Source organism: Lepidochelys kempii, chromosome 11 (genome assembly GCF_965140265.1).
Source record: "Lepidochelys kempii isolate rLepKem1 chromosome 11, rLepKem1.hap2, whole genome shotgun sequence".
In the NCBI taxonomy this organism is placed as follows: domain Eukaryota; kingdom Metazoa; phylum Chordata; order Testudines; family Cheloniidae; genus Lepidochelys; species Lepidochelys kempii.
In genome coordinates this window covers 36,714,499-36,737,396 of record NC_133266.1, presented here as the reverse complement: position 1 = coordinate 36,737,396, position 22,898 = coordinate 36,714,499, and the positions used below count along the sequence as shown (strand labels likewise).

At 39.4% G+C, this 22,898-nt stretch overlaps 2 protein-coding genes across 11 annotated transcripts in view; one reads left to right on the top strand and one right to left on the bottom strand.

Annotated features, from left to right (window-relative positions):
- The window catches only part of LOC140895607 (uncharacterized), a 169,581-nt gene extending 165,477 nt beyond the window's left edge, over positions 1–4,104 (bottom strand). For 4 of the 5 annotated variants that reach the window (XR_012154286.1, XM_073305725.1, XM_073305728.1 and 1 more), the window contains exon 1: positions 3,704–4,104. The gene's annotated coding sequence lies outside the window, so the exon portion shown is untranslated. The remainder of the gene's footprint in view (positions 1–3,703) is intronic. The other variant, XM_073305730.1, reaches the window with a different exon arrangement.
- LOC140895606 (sodium channel protein type 1 subunit alpha) overlaps positions 3,931–22,898 on the top strand; it is a 181,912-nt gene continuing 162,944 nt past the window's right edge. For 4 of the 6 annotated variants that reach the window (XM_073305720.1, XM_073305717.1, XM_073305721.1 and 1 more), the window contains exons 1-3: positions 3,931–4,234; positions 12,927–13,143; positions 13,810–13,889. The gene's annotated coding sequence lies outside the window, so the exon portion shown is untranslated. The remainder of the gene's footprint in view (positions 4,235–12,926; positions 13,144–13,809; positions 13,890–22,898) is intronic. The other 2 variants (XM_073305722.1, XM_073305718.1) reach the window with 1 other exon arrangement.

The following is a 22,898-nucleotide window of genomic DNA, read 5'->3' as shown; positions in this document are numbered from 1 at the left end:
TTTAAAGACTAATCTCCCTCTTTTCCTCCCGCAGCTGCAAATGTTTCCATGCTCCCCCTATCATCTCCGTCCCAGAGGCTAGCGCAGATAAGAAGGTGAAAAAAATGCACTCGCAATGAAATGTTCTCTGAGCTCATGCAGTCCTTCCACACTGAAAGAGCTCAGCAGAATGTGTGGAGGCAAACAATGGCAGAGTACAGGAAAACAGAAAATGAATGTGAGGACAGGAGGGATGAGCAAGATGAGAGGTGGCGGCAGTGTGACGAGAGGAAGCAGGATGCAATGCTGAGGCTACTGGGGGATCAAATTGATATGCTCTGGTGTATGGTTGAGGTGCAGGAAAGGCACAGACCACCGCTGCAGCCCCTGTGTAACCGCCCGCCCTCCTCCCCAAGTTCCATAGCCTCCTCACCCAGACGCCCAAGAATGTCCCAGACGTCCCCTCTGGGCACCCAACCACTCCAACCCAGAGGACTGCCCAAGCAACAGAAGGCTGGCATTCAATAAGTTTTGAAGTGCAGTGCAGCCTTGTCCTTCCCTTTTCCCCGCATCCACCATTCCACCCTGCGCTTCCCTCCTCCCCCACCCCTCCCGGCTACCTTGGCAGTTATCCCCCTATTTGTGTAATGAATTAATAAAGAATGCATGATTTTGAAACAACAATGACTTTATTGCCTCTGCAAAGCAGTGATTGAAGGGGAGAGGGGAGGGCGGTTGACTTACAGGGAAGTAGAGTGAACCAAGGGGACGTGTTTTCATCAAGGAGAAACAAACAGAACTGTCACATCATAGCCTGGCCAGTCATGAAACTGGTTTTCAAAGCTTCTCTGATGCGCAGCGTGCCCTGCTGTGCTCTTCTAATCGCCCTGGTGTCTGGCTGTGCGTAATCAGTGGCCAGGCGATTTGCCTCAACCTCCCACCCCGCCATAAATGTCTCCCCCTTTCTCTCACAGATATTGTGGAGCACACAGCAAGCAGCAATAACAATGGGAATATTGGTTTCGCTGAGGTCTAACTGAGACAATAAACTGTGCTTTTAAACGTCCAAATGCACATTCTACCAGCATTCTGCACTTGCTCAGCCTATAGTTGAACAGCTCCTGACTACTGTCCAGGATGCCTGTGCATGGCTTCATGAGCCATGGCATTAAGGGGTAGGCTGGGTCCCCAAGGATAACTGTAGGCATTTCAACATCCCCAACAGTTATTTTCTGGTCTGGGAAGTAAATCCCTTCCAGCAGCTGTTCAAACAGATCAGAGTTCCTGAAGATACGAGCATCATGCACCTTTCCCGGCCATCCCACATTGATGTTGGTGAAACGTCCCTTGTGATCCACCAGTGCTTGCAGCACCATTGAAAAGCACCCTTTCAGTTTACGTACTGGCTGCCAAGGTGGTTCGGTCCCAAGATAGGGATATGGGTTCCGTCTATCACACCACCGCAGTTAGGGAATCCCATTGCAGCAAAGCCATCCACTATGACCTGCACATTTCCCAGAGTCACTACCCTTGATAGCAGCAGCTCAGTGATTGCGTGGGCTACTTGGATCACAGCAGCCCCCACAGTAGATTTGCCCACTCCAAATTGAAAGCTAAATGAATTTCATGGAATGACAAAGCACTTCTTTTGTCTGAAAGTGAACCCCCTGCCACATATCAAAGGCTGCTGCAAACAGTGGAGGTATGAGACCTTCTCAAAGAAATGGTTGCAAGAATCCTTTATAATGGAAAGTGTAAGGCAACCTAAATCTAGGAGTCACTACTAGCTCCTCCAGAATATGTATGTACACAAACACAAATGATCAAGTGTACTATTAGTTTAAAATCTGTTCTGTCCTCTGTCTGTGGATGATAATTTGCATGGAAATGGATGGAATTAATTTCTGTCTCTAACCTCTGTTATCTCTATCACTCTGCATGTCACATATGTAAATATATACTTTTATCTTAAATGAGCAGTCATGTTAAATTGAAACGCAAAAACTATTGGCTGATATTTAAAATTACATAAATATGTCTTGGGAGTTTGGGCAGGAGCTTCCTGTTAAAAATCAATATAAATCAATATAGTACACTTTTGATTATTATCAACTGATAATATGATAGCCATTTTAATGCAGCTATTTTAACAGCACATTGATTTCAAATGTAACAATAATGTAATTATTACATACATTCATTATGAAATATATTTGTCTTCCACTGATTCTTTTTTCTTTTTCTTCAAGTAAGACTTCAGACCTAAAAACTCTCCTGTCTGTTAGGTCAATACCTGTCTATCCCTTTATACCAAGTGTCACTGTCATTCATCAGACTTTTGAATAATTCTCAAAAGAGAACTGTTCCTATAGTGGAGTATAGAACTAAATGGAAATTCCCCAACAGAAAGTTACACTTGTACTCTTATATATTTTAGCATAGCAATTTTTTAAGGAAAAGCCATAACATGGATATTGAGAAAATGGGAAAGAATAATGGAAATAGTTTAAAAAAGAAGTCAGGCAATTATTTTACTAAAAAAAAAATTATTTTCCCATTTTAGACCCAATAACTAGAACCATGTTTGAGCTATACTAACAATGGGCAGATTTAGTATAGTAGTTGCCATGCTTGAGCTGACTTGTAAACCCAGCCTAAATCTCCATATTTTTGAGTCTTCAGAGACCAATTTTTCCTGAGTACCTTGGAAGGATTAAAGCTTTCACTGAGAGTTCAATGACCTGACCCTTTGTATTGTTGCAGAGCTTTGCTTTTTCTTTTTTCCGGTGAAGACCAGGTCTTAACTTAGTTCCTGAGAATTGCCATGTCAGAAAATGGTTGTACTGTTTACCATCACGTCCACTTACCTAAAAATCATGGATATTTTGTTGTCAGGAAGAGCACCAAATCCATAACACTGAGGTAAATTCCAGTCTTACCTATGGTTAATTATTTCATGTTTTCTTTTATGCTTCAATTACTACAGCAGTTGTAAATACAGCTTCAGTATTTATATTGCCCTTGTGTGCCATATTGTTCTCTATTTGTTATTAAACTACAGTTGTTTTAAATATTATCAGAAAAGCACAAGATTTCTCATATCAATGAAAGCTTCTGTTTCTTTATGACAAGTAAATAAATCATGCATGATATTCACAGGGTAGGAAGAGGTTATGTGTTGTATTTTCACCCCAAGTATTCAAGATTCTTTACTGTTTAACACATCAAATAAAAAATAATTTACATCACATACAGTAATTTTAGTTAACCATAAAACCACATTCCATACAGACCAAAAGAAATGTTTTTAGGTTTCCTCCAACTAAGCTCCTGGTTAAACCTGGATTTTTGTTTCTCCCCTGGTGTCCCCCACAAAGGAAATGCTAGTATATTACAAACAATAATAATCTAGGAAATTCCCAAAAGCTTCTCTTCAAAACATAGTAAAGAAATACCAATCCTTGCTACCAAGAGTAACTTGAAAATCATCAGAGCCAGGAATATGTTTAGTACACAGTTTGCTTGAAAATATCAAAATCCTTGTAATGCACCAGCTTCACTTCTGTAACACTATGTAAATCAGATCACAAATGGCATTTCTTCAAGGAACTAGTTCACTAAGATGCACGCACTAAGGTATTTATTTAGAGAAATATAATGTTCCCTTTGGAAATTCCAATATTTCAGGTTTATCTAATACCCTCTTTATTTTTCTTCTACTCACCATAATGAATTTATATACAGACAGTTGTATGCAGCCGTAGTCTGTGCCTCTCCTTCTTTACTTTGCCTTGCTGTTGCTCTCTTATTAGTTGTAGCTATGCAGTCCTTTTAGATACAATGTGACAGGAATTGTGTTAGGTTTGCATTGAGCACAGATGCATCTTTTGCACTTGCGATCTGCCTCATGTGTAACACCCTCATTCCTTCCAGTCATTCATTCCAGGGGAGGAATGACACCAGGTTTTCTGAGCTATTCTTGCTTTTCTCCCAGAATACTCAGGAAAAAAAGACTTTGTGATCTCCATGCAAACTAGCAGCCTGCCTGCTGCCAATACTGCCTGCTCTTTCCAGTGATGACATTCAGCTTTGCTCTACCACTCGGGATACAGCACTGATTCCTCATTATGTAAGGCAGTCTAGGTCAAGTGTAGGAGAGAGACTGCTGGCCTGAGCAAGCCAGTGGGATTGCTCCTTCAGCTAAATGCTTCATGGGGTATGGAAGTGGATTCTGACCTTTGCTACATCTTCTTGGGTAAATGTTTTTGCATGATTTAGTGGTAAATATGCTGTTTTTCTATGCAGATGACTGTCAGCCATGCTGTGAGATGCAGAGAGAAATTGCTAGTAAAAACCAGCTCTGTCAGCATGCTTGAATAAGCAGAGTAATCTTTCTTCTAGCCATCCCAGCTTTAAGGCACTTTGCAAATAAATAAATCATAAATTAGGGTTTGCTTAACAAACATCTTCTCTATCCATGTGGGGATTATTGTTGATTTGACTGATTAAACAATGAACAAAATCCATTTGCTTGGAGGTGTTGTGGGAAAGCATTATTAGATGTGGCTATTAGCTCTGAGAGATTTACTGCAGTTCTTGGCTGTTGTATTGCCTTTGCCTCACATTACAAATATGCTTCCTTCCCAAAAGAACTGCTTCATATTTTATTTCCTTGCCTTCCTTGATTATTTTTAGTGACAACAGTTAAAGTCTGGAGGATATTCAGCTATCATTTATTGTATGACTGCATGAATTTACACAACCATAATATACTGAAGGTGAATGCTGCAGACAAAACTACAGTTAGTGACTCCTCTGCACAATGTCAGGACAATATATGCTGGCTAAACTTGCTTGAGGTTTTTGGTGCACCAGGGGAACGCAAATAAAATTGTTGAATTTACATTCATGTTGGAAAATGAACCATAAAATACACTGAATGGATCTTTCTATAGACTGCTATGTTCCTACAGTGAGGGTTGTCAGGTGGTGAATAGAATGATCACTAATGGAATGCAGCAGTATAGGCCCTAGGAGGTAACAGCATAACATTGATACTGCAGTCTCGTGTAGGGAATTTCAATAAGGTTGGCTCACTTGTTAGGACAGTTACCATTTAATGAGGCAAATATAATAATTTGGAAGTATTCTGGTATATTAGGAGCCCTTTATTCTACAGCTCCAGTGTGTGTACAGCACCATGGACAGCTACTAAGCACTGTTCAGTAAAGTAAAGGAGTGGCACAACTGAATTAAAGGAGGTGGTAATTTGTAAAACTGAAGACTGCTTAAACTAAATATGAGTGGATGTGATCGAGCTTCAGCCTGCATGTGTATTGACTTACTAAATTCTATTAGCTTACTAGTAGGATCTTGGAAAAGAGGCTGTTTAATACATAAACTTTAAAAAATATTCATGTACATACTATAGTATTTGTCTGTGTTAATGAGCATCTGAACATATTTGAAAAAACACATAAAGAATTATAGATTTTCCTACCATAGAAGGTATGGTATTAAACAACATTGTGCTCTAATTTAGAGGATTTTGTGGTTTAACAGTGGTATATTTGTTGATGAGAAAAATGCTGTTTGATTCTTTCTTGTATCTAAATAAGATGAAATATATACATTTCCTCCAGAACTAATTTTGATGGGGATAATCCCTTAAACATGCTCTGGTCCCATTTTGCAAAATAATTATTCCTCACCTTTTTGAAAATAATCAGTTAATAGTTTCAGTGCAAGACTGTGCTTGAAAGTGATAATGATAACTTCCATAATCATTAAGAGCTCTGTCTCCCCAGGCACAATGCTGTCAAACAATCAAGCTATCTGTTTATCATGATCTCAGCTCACTAGTTACTATTTGTTAAATGAAAATCTTTCTTGTGATAACACATGATCAAGTTGCACTATATGGTATAATTTAGCAGAAGTACCAAGCTGACACCTTTTATTAATTACTTTGTGAAAGAAGAAGTTAGAGTAAAAAAAATACTTCTGTCTGACATAATGAAAACACCTTGTTTACTATACATAGTTCTGTTGTATAATATGTATGCAGCTGTTTCTTGAAAGCAAGCTACTAAAACAGTTGTAGTATGTATTGGTGTATGAATTTTTTAAATTTACCTTTACGGATCTGATGAAAGTTTGTTAGCTTGCTTCTGCCTACACCATTCTAAAAGAATTAGTGCATTGTGCCTGAGTACATGAAAAGGAGCCATGGGATAGAATATTGTGAATATAATTTTTTGTATTGGTTCAAAGAATGTTAACAGCCTAATCTATTTAATTACACAAAGTCATTGATTTCTATTCTTTTAAATATATACCACTGGTTTTTGAAATTGTATCATTATAAATTCTACTTTGTGCATCATGGCAGATGTTGTAGATTACAGTGCCGTTACAGTATCTCTCAGCCTGCCAAGGCTCAAATGCATGACTAAGATACAAAGGGTTAAATTCTGGGAGAGTGAGAAACTCATGTGCAGGCTGTGTGATCATATAAATATGGGGCTGAGGATTGAAATCCACAGCTCCAATCTGCAATATGTGATATGGAATTACTCCAAAATAGCTACTGCATATTACGGATTGGGGTAGGGACTAATGGCCACTGTTCCCTCTTCACGTGTTTCTGTGGCCTGATGGAATTGCTCAGTTCATGGACATAGTGGCCACAACCCTGGCCTGTCTCACACTATCCCTCCCCTTTCTACTCTTCATACCATACAGATCAGGGTCCCCCTGGGCACCTTATGTCCCAGTCCCACACAATGAAACCAGTTTCTGCTGCATTATGTACCTTCTGAAAATTGCACTAAAAAATTCGGAGCACAGAAGAAATACTATAGTATGTGCTGAAAAACCTGAGGCACAGCTGGGGAATCATTGAAAGACTTGCCAGAAACAGACAGGAATGGAGGAGCTTCATCACTGCCCAAAACACCAAAGATGTAATGGGAACATGATGATGATCATGTGATTTACAATTATTTGGGAATAATTTATTTATCATAAACATCTGTGACAACAGTTTAATTATGATGTCAAACAATTTACAATATATGTGAGTATCATTTGTATAAAGACGAGTTTGGGTCTCAGATTGGGTCAGTCCATCACAACTGGGCAATTGAGATATATGTATTGTGTGTACTGACAAAAATAATTCAAAATATACTTGCTAAATTAGAATTTACAAAAGTAATATTGTATTAAGTTGCTAAAGCGAAGCTGTAAACAACTTAATTTGACTGTATCTTACCTCACATATAAATGTATATTGGTCTGTCATGTTATGATTCAAAAACTTCAGACAGGCTTGGGCTTTTAAAAATCCAAAGCCTTTGAAATTCAGAACTGTCACTTTTCATTTGTGTTTAGTTCCATGAAAACATTCAAAATGTCACAAAATCTACTGAGTGTTGCTTTGCCATCCTAGGAACCCACCTTTGGTAAATTGTAGAGACGCTCTGTCTTCAGTACAAAAATAATTACCTCTCTTTCTCAGAGGGTTTTCAGCTTTTGCACTGTAAGTTATTAGAAGCATATAATATTCCATTTTCTCTGGACCTTAGTTGGTTGTTTTTTTCCAGTTTCTGGTTATCCAGCAACGATGGTTTTCTTCCAACCGTACTTGCCTCCATAGCTTTTTTGTGACTGCAGAACTATTCATACTATCAGTTGGGTCATTTCTATCTCTAACTTATCAGGTTATCTAGATCTTCTCTCTTTCTTGTCCTGGGTTGCCTTATAGATTCCTTGCACCCCATTTTTCAAAGAAAGTGCATCTCTTGGAATAGATTTAATCCCCAGAACATCAAGTAAGCAAAAGAGAAATCAGAAGACTACAAAAATATGGGGAGATCTTTTAATGCACTGCCATCTGAAATGTATGCTATGGTGATATCTGACAAAATTGTTGTTCTCAGCCCCTTCTCTAGGAAGTACACAGAGTTTTCAGTATTGCTGGTGGCATGGTTTCCTGCCATTGCTCAACATCACACCTTTTGAAAAATCATTCTAGAAATTTCCTCAGATTTATACATTAGGTTTTCCAGTTTACAGTGGAAATGATGATGTGGAGTCGGAAAGTCATAAAAGGACCCAAAACCTGGCTTTTATGGCACAGATCGTAAAAAAGGGAGCTGCACTGCAGTGGCAGCCTCCAAGTGCAATATTGGCAAATTTACCCATTTATGCTCTGAGGCAATGTGTGCTCCCTTTCAACCACAGGGGACTCTTCCCAAATGCAGCATAACTAGTGTGATTCTTCTGTGCAGCAGGTGTAGGGCAGAATTGGGGGCACTTAAGCGTGAAGTGTGCATTGCTTCCATATAATGGATCATGGTTCACAGATGCTCATTCACGTAATTGCTCAGAGGTGCTTGAGGATGGGTCTGTACTAGAATCTTGCAACCTGACCTGAACCTAGTAGGTCCTGACAACATATGTTGGGTTCAGGTCAGGTATGAAAACAACCTAACACTTCTGGGTTTGGTAGCCTCTAATCAATTCCTCCCGCCCATGGGGTTTGCGCAGCAGCAGCTCCGTACCTTGTTCCTGCTAGCCACTGCTGCCTGGCTGCACTGTGGGGTGAGTGGGCTGATAAGTTGTACTGCCTCTCACTCTGCAGCACACGCAGTTCAGTGAGGCAGAGCTTGCTGACAGGAACAGGGTACACAGCTGCCACCATGCCAATCCCATGCGCAGGAGGCATCTGGAGATGGATTACAGGTAGGGGGAGCAGGAAGCCTCCTCCAGGACAAAGTGGCAGCAGTGGCAATGACACAGGTTTGGGGGTAGCGGCCCAGGAGGCGGAAACTTGCACTCCTTCTGGTGCACGGCACTGCACTGAGATGGGAGATCAGGCCATGGGAGTGGGGGTAGGAAATAATAGAGGCCAGGCCCGCGGCTAGACCCTTGCAACCAGACTCTCAAAAGGACCTGACTAGAAGTTTTGGGTTCTGGTCAGGTATGAAAACAAGCTGACATGCTTGTCCTTGGATCAGGTTCAGCTTGGCTGTGGTCTAGTCAGGTTCAGGCAGGGCTTTAAAGTTAGACCCAAGCAGACCTCTAGTCAGAACAAGACTGGGAGAAGAGCAGAAAGGGGGCTGTCTCGTAGATCTTCCATTGTGCAAAGCCACAAGCCATTGTTGCTTGTGGAGAAGAGGCACTGGAAACATGGGAGTTACTGCAGCCTCAGGGTTCTAGTAAGAGTCAAGAGGCACACTTGCTGTCACTGATGTAGCCTGTTGTCATCAGTTCTGCCACACAGGCCCTTGGAATCTGATTACTCACGTTGTATGATAGGTGGGAAGGGTTTTCAGCATATGTGCAATGAGGAATGAGCAAAATTTTTGTCATGGTGAATAACTTATGTATCATACAGTTGCTGGCGTTTGAAACTTATTTTTAACTAGATACAAACAGTGTCTTCCTTGTTGAGAGAAGTGGTTTAACATAAGGTGGTACAAGCTCTCCCCCCCCCCACCCCCACCACCACTTTTATCTTCTTGTGGGAAAAGCTTATATGATGAGGGGAATCCATAAAACTTTTTCTGAACTGGGGCAGAATATATAGGTTTCATATATTAAATATACAGTAAGGATTTACACTGTAGAAACCTTGTAACTGTTTATAATGACTTGCTATGGAAGAGCCTTCTGACTGCTTGTCAGACGGCTTGGCATAGAATAGTTATGGGGCAAATTGGTGAGTGGTATTAAAGCCACAGTACTCCGTCTGTCATTAAAAGCTACTGAACTTCGGTGGAGCTAGACTATAGCACCTTATTATATGCTCTCTCTGACAAAACTGGAGCTACAAGAAATTCATAATGCAGTTGAAAAAAAGTTTGTCTTGCTTGCAGTATTTTAACAAGGTCCTTTAAGTACTTTGAACCCAGTTACATTCCACCATTGATACCTGAGGAAAGAAGTCATTTCAAGACCTATTGAACACTGGACACATTCACAGTATATTAATATGAGTGCTTCTAAAATTGTGATTAAATTGTGGAAAATTCAAAGTGTTCCATATAGAGTAGGCTAGGGTCAGTAAAAGTACAGAACTAAAATAGAAAGCAGGTAGTTCAAGACCTCACACAAGGATCTTTTTGTGTTGTGCTGCCTGCATTTATTTATCTGAATTCTAGTGTCTCCTTATTTAGTCCATTTTGAAAATGACAAAATTTAAAGTGCTATATGTAAGTAATAAAAGGAATACCTTGTAGCATAGACCGACAGTTTATACTTACAAGCTTCAGGGGTGGGTGTTCTGCTACTTCACCTAGCTACAAATATGTACTTGCCACTGCCTTGCATTTTTGTCATTTTCAGAAATACCGGCCCTAAAAAGCACTACTTCCGGCAACAGTGTGATACTGACTGTGTTTGCCAGATCTTTCAGATCTTGGGGGAGATTCTGTCTCAAAAGGTGTTCCTTTCACCACAAGCAACTGATCTGTTGCAGGTGTTTCAAGGACCTTGCAGAACTTATGAAAAAGACAATTCAGATGAATCTGCAAATGGTTAAATCTAAATAAGAACCTAGCAATTAAGATCCAAGTTTGATTCCAGGGACTGGTAATGAATTATGTATCTTTCCACCTCTGGGTCTGTGACCAACCTGAACTGTTTGACAACTGTTCAGTGGCCTACAAAGAATGACTAGCGGACCAATGTTCATCTCAGAAAAGCCAAGCTCACAATCAGTGATCTTACTGGTGATCTCAGCAGAAGGGTCACAGAGTGAATATGCAGTCTTTCTACAACAGAATTGAGGCACATTCAAGGGGGAAAGCTTCTACAGCTACTGTCCATTTTGTGCTTGCCCTGTGCACAGAAAGCTTCAGTTTCCAATGTTGTCAGTGTAGGACCTTTCATAAGCAATAAAAAAAATTTAAAACAATGTAGACTGTCGAAAAGAATGGTATTGAAATTAAACCTCCTTTCAAGATGGATGCCAACATGACAAGATATTTAATTTCAACAGCCTTTCTTGATATGATTTTGAACATTCTTACATACATATACATCTTTTTGTAGAGCACCACAGTTCAAAAGTGCAAATAACATTAATGTTAAAGGAACACAGCCCAGGTATTCTTAAAATGTGTTTCCCCTACACTGTTTGTAATACCCTCTCAGGAGCTTCAAATACAACTTCTTTTACTATTGATTTTATCCTTTTCTACTTCAGAAACTGAATTTTCCTCCTGTGTTCCTATTGCAGCTTAAAATCATCATGTTTTTTTTAAAGCTCAGTAACCAATGTTGGTTTGGAGGTTTTTTTTTTTCAAATTAAATATTTAGAATCTTGAGGATTATAATTATAATAATGTTAATGTTTGCAGTGCATGTTTAAATGTTTATAGGGATGGATTTATTGTAATTGTTAGAAAAAATGCTCACGATATTGAAGTATTAGTAAATATTTAAAGATGGATAGTAAAGCCCTGATTCGGCAAGGTGCAGGATGCTTCCTATGAGGTGCTGAGTATCTTGACTCCCATTGCAATCAATGGGAGTTGAAAGAGCTCAGCTCCACATAGGATTTGGGTCCAAGCAGAATTTAAGCCATAGTAAAAATCCCATGATGCTAGTATATAAAATAAGACATGAAATGCCCTATCAAGACAGTATGTAAAATGATTCTGCTGGCTCCAATTATCTGCAGCCTCTTTAGAGTCAATGAATTACACCTTCAAACATTTGATATCTATAATATTGAACAGGACAGCCTCATTGTACATGGATGCTTATTTGTTTTTTATCTGCACTTGCCAAATGCATATATTACATAATGAAATAAATGCTTTATTATTTTCAGCTTTTCTTCTTCCACGCAGCACCCTTTCTTTGTCTGCTCACTGCTAGGATCCCGCCCTGCATTGTCCCCTTCCCTAACATAATTGGTTGCTCTGAACCCACGCTACCCTAACTTAGGTAAAGCTATGACTTTCAGAAGCACTTGCCTGTGCTTATTCCAGTTTTTAACGGTTCATTTTTTGTCAAGGAACAAAACTAGAAGTGTGTAATGCTCTCAGATTTAGCTTTGATAGTAAAAATAAAGCTAGGAGCCAGTGCAGTTGTGGGTTTGCTCTACTAGAAGGTACCGTCACTTAGCAGTTTGAATTTTAAAAATGCATAATTTTTTTTAAAGATTTGGTGTCCCAGTTGTCACTTTAAAACCTTGCAACACGTGGACCTAACCTCCCAGTTGTGTGTAGCAATACATTTGACTGACAAGGCAGCATAACATACGGATGTGATATCAGTCACATCCTGGCATATTAAGGTTTTTGATGATCCTGTAGCTAAATAATGGTAAATTTACCATTCAAACGCAGTGGTAAGACAAATAGCAGTCAGTTGTGAAGTGCATAGCAACATATACTTGAAGGGTTTCTGGGGTCATCATAATAAATCACAACAATGAATTTTGATATAAAGAAATCATTCCCCAAAAGGGGAGGTCAGAATAGATGAGCTGGTGGCAGGTTCTGGCTATAAACTCTGTGACTCTGATTTAAAGAAATCATTCATTCCCAAGAGGTTTGTTTTATTTTCTTTGTCCCTATGTTTCAGAAGTAAACAGTATCCAATATTTTAAAATTAAGTGAAAATTTAAACGACAAAACAATTTTGTTTCATTTTGTTCGTTTTTAAAATCAGACAAACTCAATTAACTTCTTAGTTTAAACCTTGCTCTTTGTTTCTTCTCTGAAGGAATGGGGATCCTTAGAACAGATATGCACAGACTTGTCCAAAATGCTATTCTGGCCAAAGAGACTCTAAAAAAAAAAAATCTGCTGGTTACAGCTGGTTCTTTCATTTTGCCAGTAGATGGAGCTGTCCCGTAAGGTGAAGGCTCTCTCTGTCTCTTCCCCCACCCCCGCAACCCCACAAAGCTATTTGCTGTTTTCTATTAGGTACCATAGAGTGAGCTTCAGAACAGGAAGCTGAGGATGAAGCAGAGAGGATACTGCAGAGGTCTCTGTTTTTTCCCAATGAGAATGCAGCAATTCGAAATACTTGTTAATCTTTTGGAACTGGAAATATGAACAACTTCATTAGAGAGCATTTCATCAACATCATTGCTGGATGCTTTTCTTTCTTGTAATACATCAGAAATTCTTGTTTTATCAGGTAAGCTGCCAGAACATTTAATCATAGACCTTAGTTCATTTATTTCAGTTATCTTGTGTGGGGTTTTTAAAAATAAATAAATATACAAATAAATAAATCCTATACCTGCCTGTTTAGTCGTTAATACTAAGCATGGGATAGAACAGGAAATCCAATTTTGGATTTTACAAAATCTTTCATAAGCTGCAGTCAGGTCTGTTTGGCAACACAGCATTTTTTTTAGAGGATGGATTTTATCGGCCTTATTTTTTTGGATGTTTGCCACTTCTTGTATTTGTTTGCCTGTTATTGTATTCAGGCATTGAGTTCCTTAACTGTCATTTAGAAGTGTTAGACCTAACTACTTGAGGTCTTATTGTTCACTAGTGCAGAACACAAATTGGAGTCTAGTGTTAAAGCACTGTAGCCAGGCAATCGGGCTGCCAGAGCCCAGCGTTGCAGGGGTGTACAGCTTTCCTCCCATATTCAAACAGAGGCTCTGCTTTAAAGGCCAGATGCCTTACTCGGGGTTTTGGTGGGGGTTTGCTGCCTTTTTAAGGAAAAATCTTTCTAATGGAGAACACAGAGGACAAAACTTACTTTTATTTACATATTTATTTGGCACTAGTGGTAATATTGCAGATATGACTTGGTTCATCATCTAAACCGTCTTCCTTTTTTAAACAGCACAAGAAATTTGCCAGGTGGACATCAAGCTCTTTCAGTATCTTCTCCAAAATGGATTTCTTTTCTTCTACTTGTCGGAGGTATGTGCTTAAAAAAGACTCCCATCAAATTCACATCTCTTGGATTTCCTTTTCCCTGTTCTTTTGCAAAAAGTTTTTGTTGCTCACTATGCAGTACTTCCAAATGGGCTGACATTTTGATTTTAATGTCAGACTAGATGTCTTAAAGTTATAATTGTGTTTGTTTCCAAATGCTCTTATTTCACAGGTGTGATGTCAAACTTGGGAGCTATATTGACTGTTGTTACTATCAAATGGATTTTCATATGGATTTTCAGTTTTATATATGACTGATCAATGTGTTAATGTACTGCAAAAGTAAAAATTGCATGAAAAACCACATTGAGAATCTGAGATTAAATGGACAAAAACAGGAGAATTCATTGTAATTTTAGTTTAGTTCATTCTGTTGTGCCCAGGTTGTAGCATGGGAGTTTCACAACAGCGGATGATCTTAACTTCAACATTTGCAGCAATATTTAGGTATACAAGAGCAAGTCCCAGACAGTGAGCCTTAACTTTGGATGTCCTCACTTCTTTTGGTCAGTTAGATATTAGTTTTGTATTCAAAGGTAATTTCCATTATTTTAAAGTGTGTGGGGAGGGGTTGGGTTGGGAAAGCTATAGTTAACGTCCCCACTGACAGAAAGTTTCTTTTGTATAAAAAAATCTTCCTATGGAAATTTCCAGGGAGGGGGAAAAAAGGATTTTCCACCATAACTATATTTTAAAGGAAAAATAATGGCTGCCTACAGTGATTTACAGAGAAATCATGCCCAAACCGTTTGATTTCCTTAGTAGATCGGGGGAACGCAGTGAATGTAATATACCTGGACATTAGCAAGACTTTTGACACAGTCCCACATGATAGTCTGATAAGTGAGCTTGAGAAATGCGGACTTGGTGGAACTACCATTAAATGGATACATAATTGGTTAGACAACCGCAAACAATGAGTAATTATTAATGGAATGATGTCAAATGGGAAGTGGGTCTCACGAGGGGTTTAGACTAACAAATCCTGCATCTTGACAGGGTTAGACTAGATTACCCTTGTGTTTCCTTCTAACTCTATGGTTCTGTGACTCTATGATACAAATGAACAGTTCTGATGACATCATAAAACACAAGAGCAGTGAACAAATGATTTTATAATTATCATCTGAATCCTGTCATGAAATTAATTTACTATACCTCATCGTAACCTAGTGTATTTTACATTGTATGGATCCAAATTTGTTTTAAAGTTACAGAACATAATGTGAACTATTTAAATAGCTGCAAAGATAAAAAAGATTTTTCAACTAATTACTTTTGTGTTAAAGTGAGGTGTCTTAGAAATCTCAAAATCTACAAATCTCAAAATGCCCGTGAAGATCGCTCATTTAGCTGCATTATGCCAATGGGAGAAACTTCTCTTGTCGACATAAAACCAGCTCAATGAGCGGCAGTAGCTTTGTCAGTGGGAGAGCATCTCTCACCAACACAGCGCTGTGCACACAGGTGCTTATGCCAGCAAAACGTATGTTGCTTGGGGGTGTGTTTTTTCACACCCCAAGCGACAAAAGTTTTGCCGACATAAGTGCTAGTGTAGACATGGTGTAACTGAACATGAATATAAATCTTAGAACTGAATTGGCTCCAGGTGCTGAACTCTAGATGATATATTTTGGTCTATGTGATCCTAGTCTGTTATATTTTCGGCTATCTTCATTTACTGATCTGAGACGAGGAGAGTATGTAGGTTTACTTGTTGTTTATCTTGATGAGCAGTTTGATCTTTCAAAACTTAATATGAAAGTCATATTCTTTCTTGACTATCTTTCTTTAGTGTATTTAGAATCAGATGTGCTTACTCTAGTGGAAAAGTGAATTTTTACTAAATTTTACTCTTGTTTGCCCTCCAGAGCCAACACACCTCTGGGAAAGTAGACTCATGGAGCATGAACAGAATTGTTAACTGAGTGCCAGTAGGAGGGCCAAATTCTACCCTCATTTACTCTATTGAATACAGTTGATGTATATGTTGTAGACAGTGGGATTCCAGTGAGTAACTGAGAGAAGAATTTGGCCTGCAGAATTGTTATCACTGCTAAAAAGAACATAGCTTGACTTTCCGATCTCAGGATCAGTTTGCACGTCTATCAGTTAGAAAAAAAAACATCTTTTCACTTGTAAACTGAGAAAATTTGACATGGAATTATTGAGCTATATGGAATCCCATTATGCCATTTTCAGTTTTCAGAGCAAAATTGCACTTTAAAGGTTAAGTTTCTCTCTCTTTTTTTAAAAAAATTCTAAAATAGGGTTTTTAAGGGAATTTAACTCTGAAGTCAGAATGGAGTAATTATGGCAAGGCTAAGAAGCAAAAACTAACAGCAGAAATTTTTTAAGTACATCAGAAACAGGAAGCCTGCCAAACAATCAGTCGGGCCACTGGATGATTGAGGTACTAAAGGAGCACTCAAGGAAGACAAGGCCATTGTGACGAACCTACATGAATTCTTTGCATTGATCTTCACTGCAGAGGATGTGAGAGAGATTCTCACACCAGAGCCATTCTTTTTAGGTGACAAATCTGAGGAATTGTTCCAGACTGAGATGTCAATACAGGTGGTTTGGGAACAAATAGATAAATTAAATATTAATAAATCCTCAGGACCTGATGGTATTCACCCAAAAGTTCTGAAGCAACTCAGATGTGAAATTGAAGAAATGTTAAATGTGGTATGTAATAACCTATTACTTAAAACAGCTACTGTACCAGGTGACTGGAGGACAGCTAATGTGACACTAATTTTTTAAAAAGGCTGAGGCGATCCTGGCAATTACGGCCAGTAAGACTAACTTCAGTACCAGGTACATTGGTTGAAACTATCAGACACATAGAAGAACATGATTTGTGGGGGAAGATTTCACCACTCTATCAGAATTCTTTGAGGGGGTCAACAAGCTTGTGGACAAGGATGATGCAGTGAATATAGAGTACTTGGACTTTCAGAAAACCGTTGACAAGGTCCCTTACCACAGGCTCTTGGGCAAAATAAGCAGTTATGGAAAAAAATGGAAGGTCTCCTCATAGATCAGTGACAGGTTAAAAACTAGGAAACAAAGGGTAAGAATAAATGGTCAGTTTTCAGAATGGAAAGAGGTAAATAGCAGTGTCCCCCTCAGTCCGCTGCTGTTCAACATATTCATAAATGATCTGGAAAAAGGGGTAAACAGTGAGGTGGAAAGTTTGGGGTAATACAGAATTACTCAAGATAGTTAAGTCTAAAGCAAACCATAAAGAGTTACAAAGGGATCTCACAAACTGGGTGACTGGGCAACAAAATGGCAGATGAAATTCAATGCTGATAAATGCAAGGTAATGCACATTGAAAACCATATCCCAACAATACATACAAAATGATGGAGACTAAATTAGCTGTTACCACTCCAGTAAGATATCTTGGAGTCATTGTGGATAGTTCTCTGAAAACATTCACTCAATATGCAATGGCAGTCAAAAAGCTAGCAGAATGTAAGAACCATTAGGTAAAGGATAGATAATAAGACAAAAACTATCATAAGACCATTATATAAATCCATGGTATGCCCACACCTTGAACACTGCATGCAGTTCCGATCACCCCATCTCAAAAAAAAATATTATGTTACAAATGGAAGAGGTACAGAGAATGGCAACAAAAATGATTAAGGGTATGGAACAGCTTCCATATGAGGAGAGAGAAAAAAGACTGGGACTGTTCTGCTTGGAAAAGAGATGACTAATATGATAGAGGTCTATAAAATCATGACTGGTGTGGATAAAGTGAATAATGAAGTGTTATATACCCCTTTGCATAACACAAGAACCAGGGGTCACCCAATGAAATTAATAGGCAGTAGGTTTAAAACAAACATGACACACAATGTATGGTCGGCCTGTGGAACTCATTGCCAGGGGATGTTATGAAGGCTAAAAGTATAACTGGGTTCAAAAAAAATTATATAAATTCCTGAAGGACAGGTCCATCAATGGCTATTAGCCAAGATGGTCAAGGATGCAACCCCATGCTCTAGGTGTCACTAAGCCTCTGACTGCCAGAAGCTGGGACTGGATGACAGAGGATGGGTCACTTGATAATAGCCCTGTTCTGTTCATTCCCTTTGAAGCATCTGGCATTGGCTGCTGTCAAAAGACAGGATATTGGGCTAGATGGACCATTAGTCTGACCCAATATGGCCATTCTTATGTTCTTATATGTAATTATACACACTTCACCATTACTTAAAGCAGCCGCCACTAGGCTGGAACACAGCAGCACCAAACAAACACACAAAAAGATAATTTGATATCCAAATGAAATTAGTGTCCATCATGGAGAGAAAATATGGCAACTCCTAGACTGTCGTTTTTGTCTCAGTCTTTTGTGTCACTTGCTGTTAAGATTAGCCCTCCTGTGGTAACGATTAATTTACTGAAAGGAACTTTTGCTTACATTATTAACATCTGAACAGAATATTTCCATCATCAGTGGCAGCATTTTGAAGTTCAGAGTCACATAGGCTGTTTGTCCTTCATGTTGTTGAGAAGTTATTTGGCTTATGTTGCTCATCTTTTTGACATGGCTCTTCTCTGCTTAATCTCTCTGCTCACATACTTGCTTAGCCCCACACAGTTGTAGGCTCTCTGCCTCCAGACACCTGTCTTTCTCTCCTCCATCTCCCTGTTGTTCCTTGCTATTATTTCCACATTCATCACACCCAGCAGGGCCAGCTCTAGGCACCAGCAAAACAAGCAGGTGCATGGAGCGGCACATTTCGAGGAGCAGCATTCTGGTGCCGGCCATGCCGCCCCTAGAACTGTGCCCCCACCTACTCCCCTGAGCGTACTGCCGCCGCCGCTCCACTTCTCCCCACTCCCTCCCCGGCTTGCTGCCTGCAAAACAGCTGTTACACGTGGGGCAAGCCTGGGAGGTAGGGAGGAGAAGCTGAGCGGTGGTGCACTCGGGGGAGGCGGCGGTGATGGAGAGGAGGTGAGCTGGGGTGGGGAACAGTTCCTCTACCCCCCCCGTTACTTCCTGTGCTCCCACCCTCACTCACCTCTGCTCCGTCTGCTCCCCTGAACATGCTGCCTCTCTCTCACCTGAGAGGGAGGGGGGAGAAGTGGGGTGCTTAGGGGAGCAGGTGAAACGTAGGTGAGCTAGGGCGGGAGGGTTGCGGGGGGGGGAGCTGCAGGAAGCAATGGGAGGGGGAGGAAATGCAGCATGCCCGGAGAAGGAGTCGGGGCCGGGGATTTGGGGAAGGGGCGGAGTTGGGGCGGAGCCAGGGGCGGGGAGGCACAAAAAAGAAGCAGGGGTGGCCAAAATTTTTTTGCTTGGGGCAGCAAAAATCCTAGAGCTGGCCCTGACACCCAGTATCTTCCTTTTGTCCACTTGCACTTTCTGCAATTTCAGACTTCCCTAACCCTCTCTGTGAATTCTGTCTCTACCTCCAAACCATCCACACTCACAGTTCAGCCTTTTAACATCTCACCTCTCTGTTGTTCCAGACTTCCTTTTGTACCCTCATTCTATGCTAATGAACTCCAGTAATAAAATAATAATAGCAGTAATTTACATTTAGAATCACAGAAATGTAGGGCTGAAAGAGTCCTCAAGAAGTCAAGTCCAACGCCCTGCACTGAGGCAGGAGCAAGTAAACCTAGACCATCCCTGACAGGTGTTTATCCAACTTGTTCTTCAAAACCTCCCATGATGGGGATTCCACAACTTCCCTTGGAAGCCTAGTCCAGAGCTTAACTACCCTTATAGTCAGAAAGTTTTTCCTAATATCTAACCTAAATCTCCCCTGCTGCAGAGTAAGCCCATCACTTCTTGTCCTACACTCAGTAAACGCGGAGAACATATTTGAAGACTGATATCAGGTCCCCCCACAACAGTCTTCTTTTTCTCCAGACTGAACATGCCCAGTTTTTTTATCCTTTCCTCATAGGTCAGGTTTTCTAACCATGTATCATTTTTGTTGCTGTTCTCTGGACTCTCTCCAATTTGTACACATCTTTATCGAAAGTGTGTCACCCAGAATTGGACACAGTACTCCAACTGAGGGCCTCACCAGTGCTGAATAGATTGGTAGAGTTACCTCTCATGTCTTACATACAACATTCCTGTTAATACACTGCAGAATATTAACTTTTTTTGCAAGTGCAACATGTTGTTGACTCTCATTCAATTTGTGATTCGCTATTACATGCAGATCTTTTTCAGCAGTACTATCCCCCTGTTTAGTTATTCCCCATTTTATAGTTGTGCATTTAATTTTTCCTTCCTAAGTGAAGTACTTTGCACTTATCTTTAGTGAATTTCATCTTGTTGAATTCAGATGAATTCTCCAATTTGTCAAGGTCCTTTCGAATGCTAATCCTGCCCTGCAAAGTGCTTTCAATTCCTTCCAATGTTCTAGGCTACTATCTTTCCCTGTTCCCCAACTTCTAAATTTTATATTTTCTGACCAAACACCCATTCACTCATTGCCGAAGCTTCCAAATGCCCATGCTTCTCCATTTCCTCCCTCTTTGTGATAGCAGATTCCCATTACCCCCTTTCCCATTTCCAGGTTTTCATCACTTTCCCTCTCAGCTGTACTCCTGTTCCCACGTATCTTCCTCTCAATCTTTGTATTATCAGGCTCCCACCCTTCTCCTTACTCCTTTACTCTTTGTTCTGCAGGTATCACAACCAGGCAGCCCCTAGCCTATTCTAATTTGGCTGGAGGCAGCAACCCAAATTCCAACTCAGTGTCTGTATTGTAGGCTTTACCCCTTTCTTCTAAAATCTCTCTCTCTCTCTCTCAAGGTGTTCCACACCTTATCTTTATGTCCCTATGTTCAACTTCTGTCACCCTTCTGCTGCTGGTCCCTCCTACTGTACTTCCAATAGTAGCCAGTGTTATTCACATTATAATAGAATTCCAAATGCACTAGGAGGCACTTCTCTTGGTAAAAAACAACAGATACCAGATGAATACTAGTGAAGGTCATGGAGGGGAATTTAGGAGGATATGTAGAGGTGCTTGTGACTCTATTAGAATGATCCTTTGATTTGATATTGGTCTAAGATGACAAAAGTAAGCTGCAACGATTCTACCTTATAATAGAAATGAGCTAATTCAAGGAAGCTTTCACAAGTTTGGTTATTTGAGTGCATTTTAAACCAATGACATTTGAGTGTGTTCCAAATTTACTCGCACAGAATGCTTCCATCCTCTCAGCCCCAGGACACCATTTTCTCCTTACTCACTGGATAAATGGCGTTTGCTTCAGAGCAAGATCTTTCAATTTCTTTAATGCTTGATATTAAACTAGGTTGTTTCTAATGACCATAAATCTGTGTACTGAAATGGAATCTCAATGAAGCAGGGGACCTCTCTGGAGAACATGAAGTGGGGTGGTTCTTTCTGTAATGGATCTGGAAGAGAAAGCAGAAAAGAGATATATCAGAGAAATATCAGTAAATAATTAGAGTATAGTATAGCTGAGCATTCTTAGCAATTTTTGTTTTTAAAGCACTCTACTTACGTTAACTGATCGTTATAACACTTCCTCAAAGTATATAGGTATGAGTTAGTCTGTCAGCTAAAGCAAATTATATGTATCAGAATCCATATAATACCCAAAATACACATTCACTTTAAGAACTACCTTTATTAGGATTTTCACAAAGTAAACAATAAATTACTCCATTGCATGTTTTCTGTATTTTATTCCTAGTGTATGTTGCTAAAGTACATATTGCATCACTATGAATGGAGTTATAAACAGCTAAAAGGAAGTCCTAAAGGATTAGCTTATTTTTCTTAATATTTCTTAGATTAAATAGGCCTTATAGGATAAGCATACTGAATACATAAATAGGATAGATGAGAGCATATGGTAAATTAGTTCAAATGTAGCTCAGTGTCAGGAATCTACCTTGCATTTCATTAAAGACTGTATTTTAAAGTGATACTGTATCTTTAGTGGAGAGTACTATGATAATTCAGAAACTGATTGAACAGAAATGGGAACAGCAGAGCCCTATGATTTCAAGATAATGCACCTTTTGGCAGCAAGGAGAGTCAATCTGATAAATTTATTTTCAGAAAAGGAAGCCTGAAGAAGTCTAAATATAGCACATGAAATACATAGCAATGAACATAGGGATAGAGAACTCAGAGGCCTCCATAATCGCTTCATTAAAAATACTCCACTGAGACGAAGGTTACATAAGAGATTTTCAGAGTTTTCCCTTAATGTTAAAGTGTATACAACTCTAAATGTGAGATGGGGATGTCATTTAGAAACCTACCCTTCATGTAGCTTCATCTTATTCTCAGACTGAATAGAATAGTGCTGGAAATGTGTATGGTCATTCTCTACTACAGGCTGGGCAAAGTTTTAAAGTCTTGATACTATTTTGAAACATACATTTTTACAATGCCAACTTTTTGACAAAATATTCCTAAAGGAGGATGAACATATTCATGTTTAAATGTTATGATTTGTGGCTCAAGGAAAATGGTCCATAAATAGAATTATGTTAGACACTACAAAAGGCTAGATAATAGGCCAAATAAATGAAATGAATAAACTTATGTATTTATTGTGGGGAGAACAAGGCCAACATTTTGGTCTTTGTAAAGTTGTGTTTGGAGGATGGCTCTGAAATTGACAAAAATAAAATTGTGATATTAGCCTTTTCAAACTTGAATAATATTTTTTACCAAAGAAAGTCTTCATTAACATTCAGATATTTAAATTCTTATCTAACCATTTTAAAGAGAACAGGACAGTGGGATCTTGAATTTCTTGTGGTTAGCAATTTAGACTTGGCAAAATTACTTTTGAACTAGCTGGCTGCTTCTAGTTCTCTACTAGTCACTGTTATAAAACACAAGACTGTTGAGATGTAGTACCACATAATATCAAACTCAAGTGAGGAGGCATTTTAGGTTTTACTTGCAGATTATGGACGTACCATGGCAGAAAATGTCTTGTTAAATCAA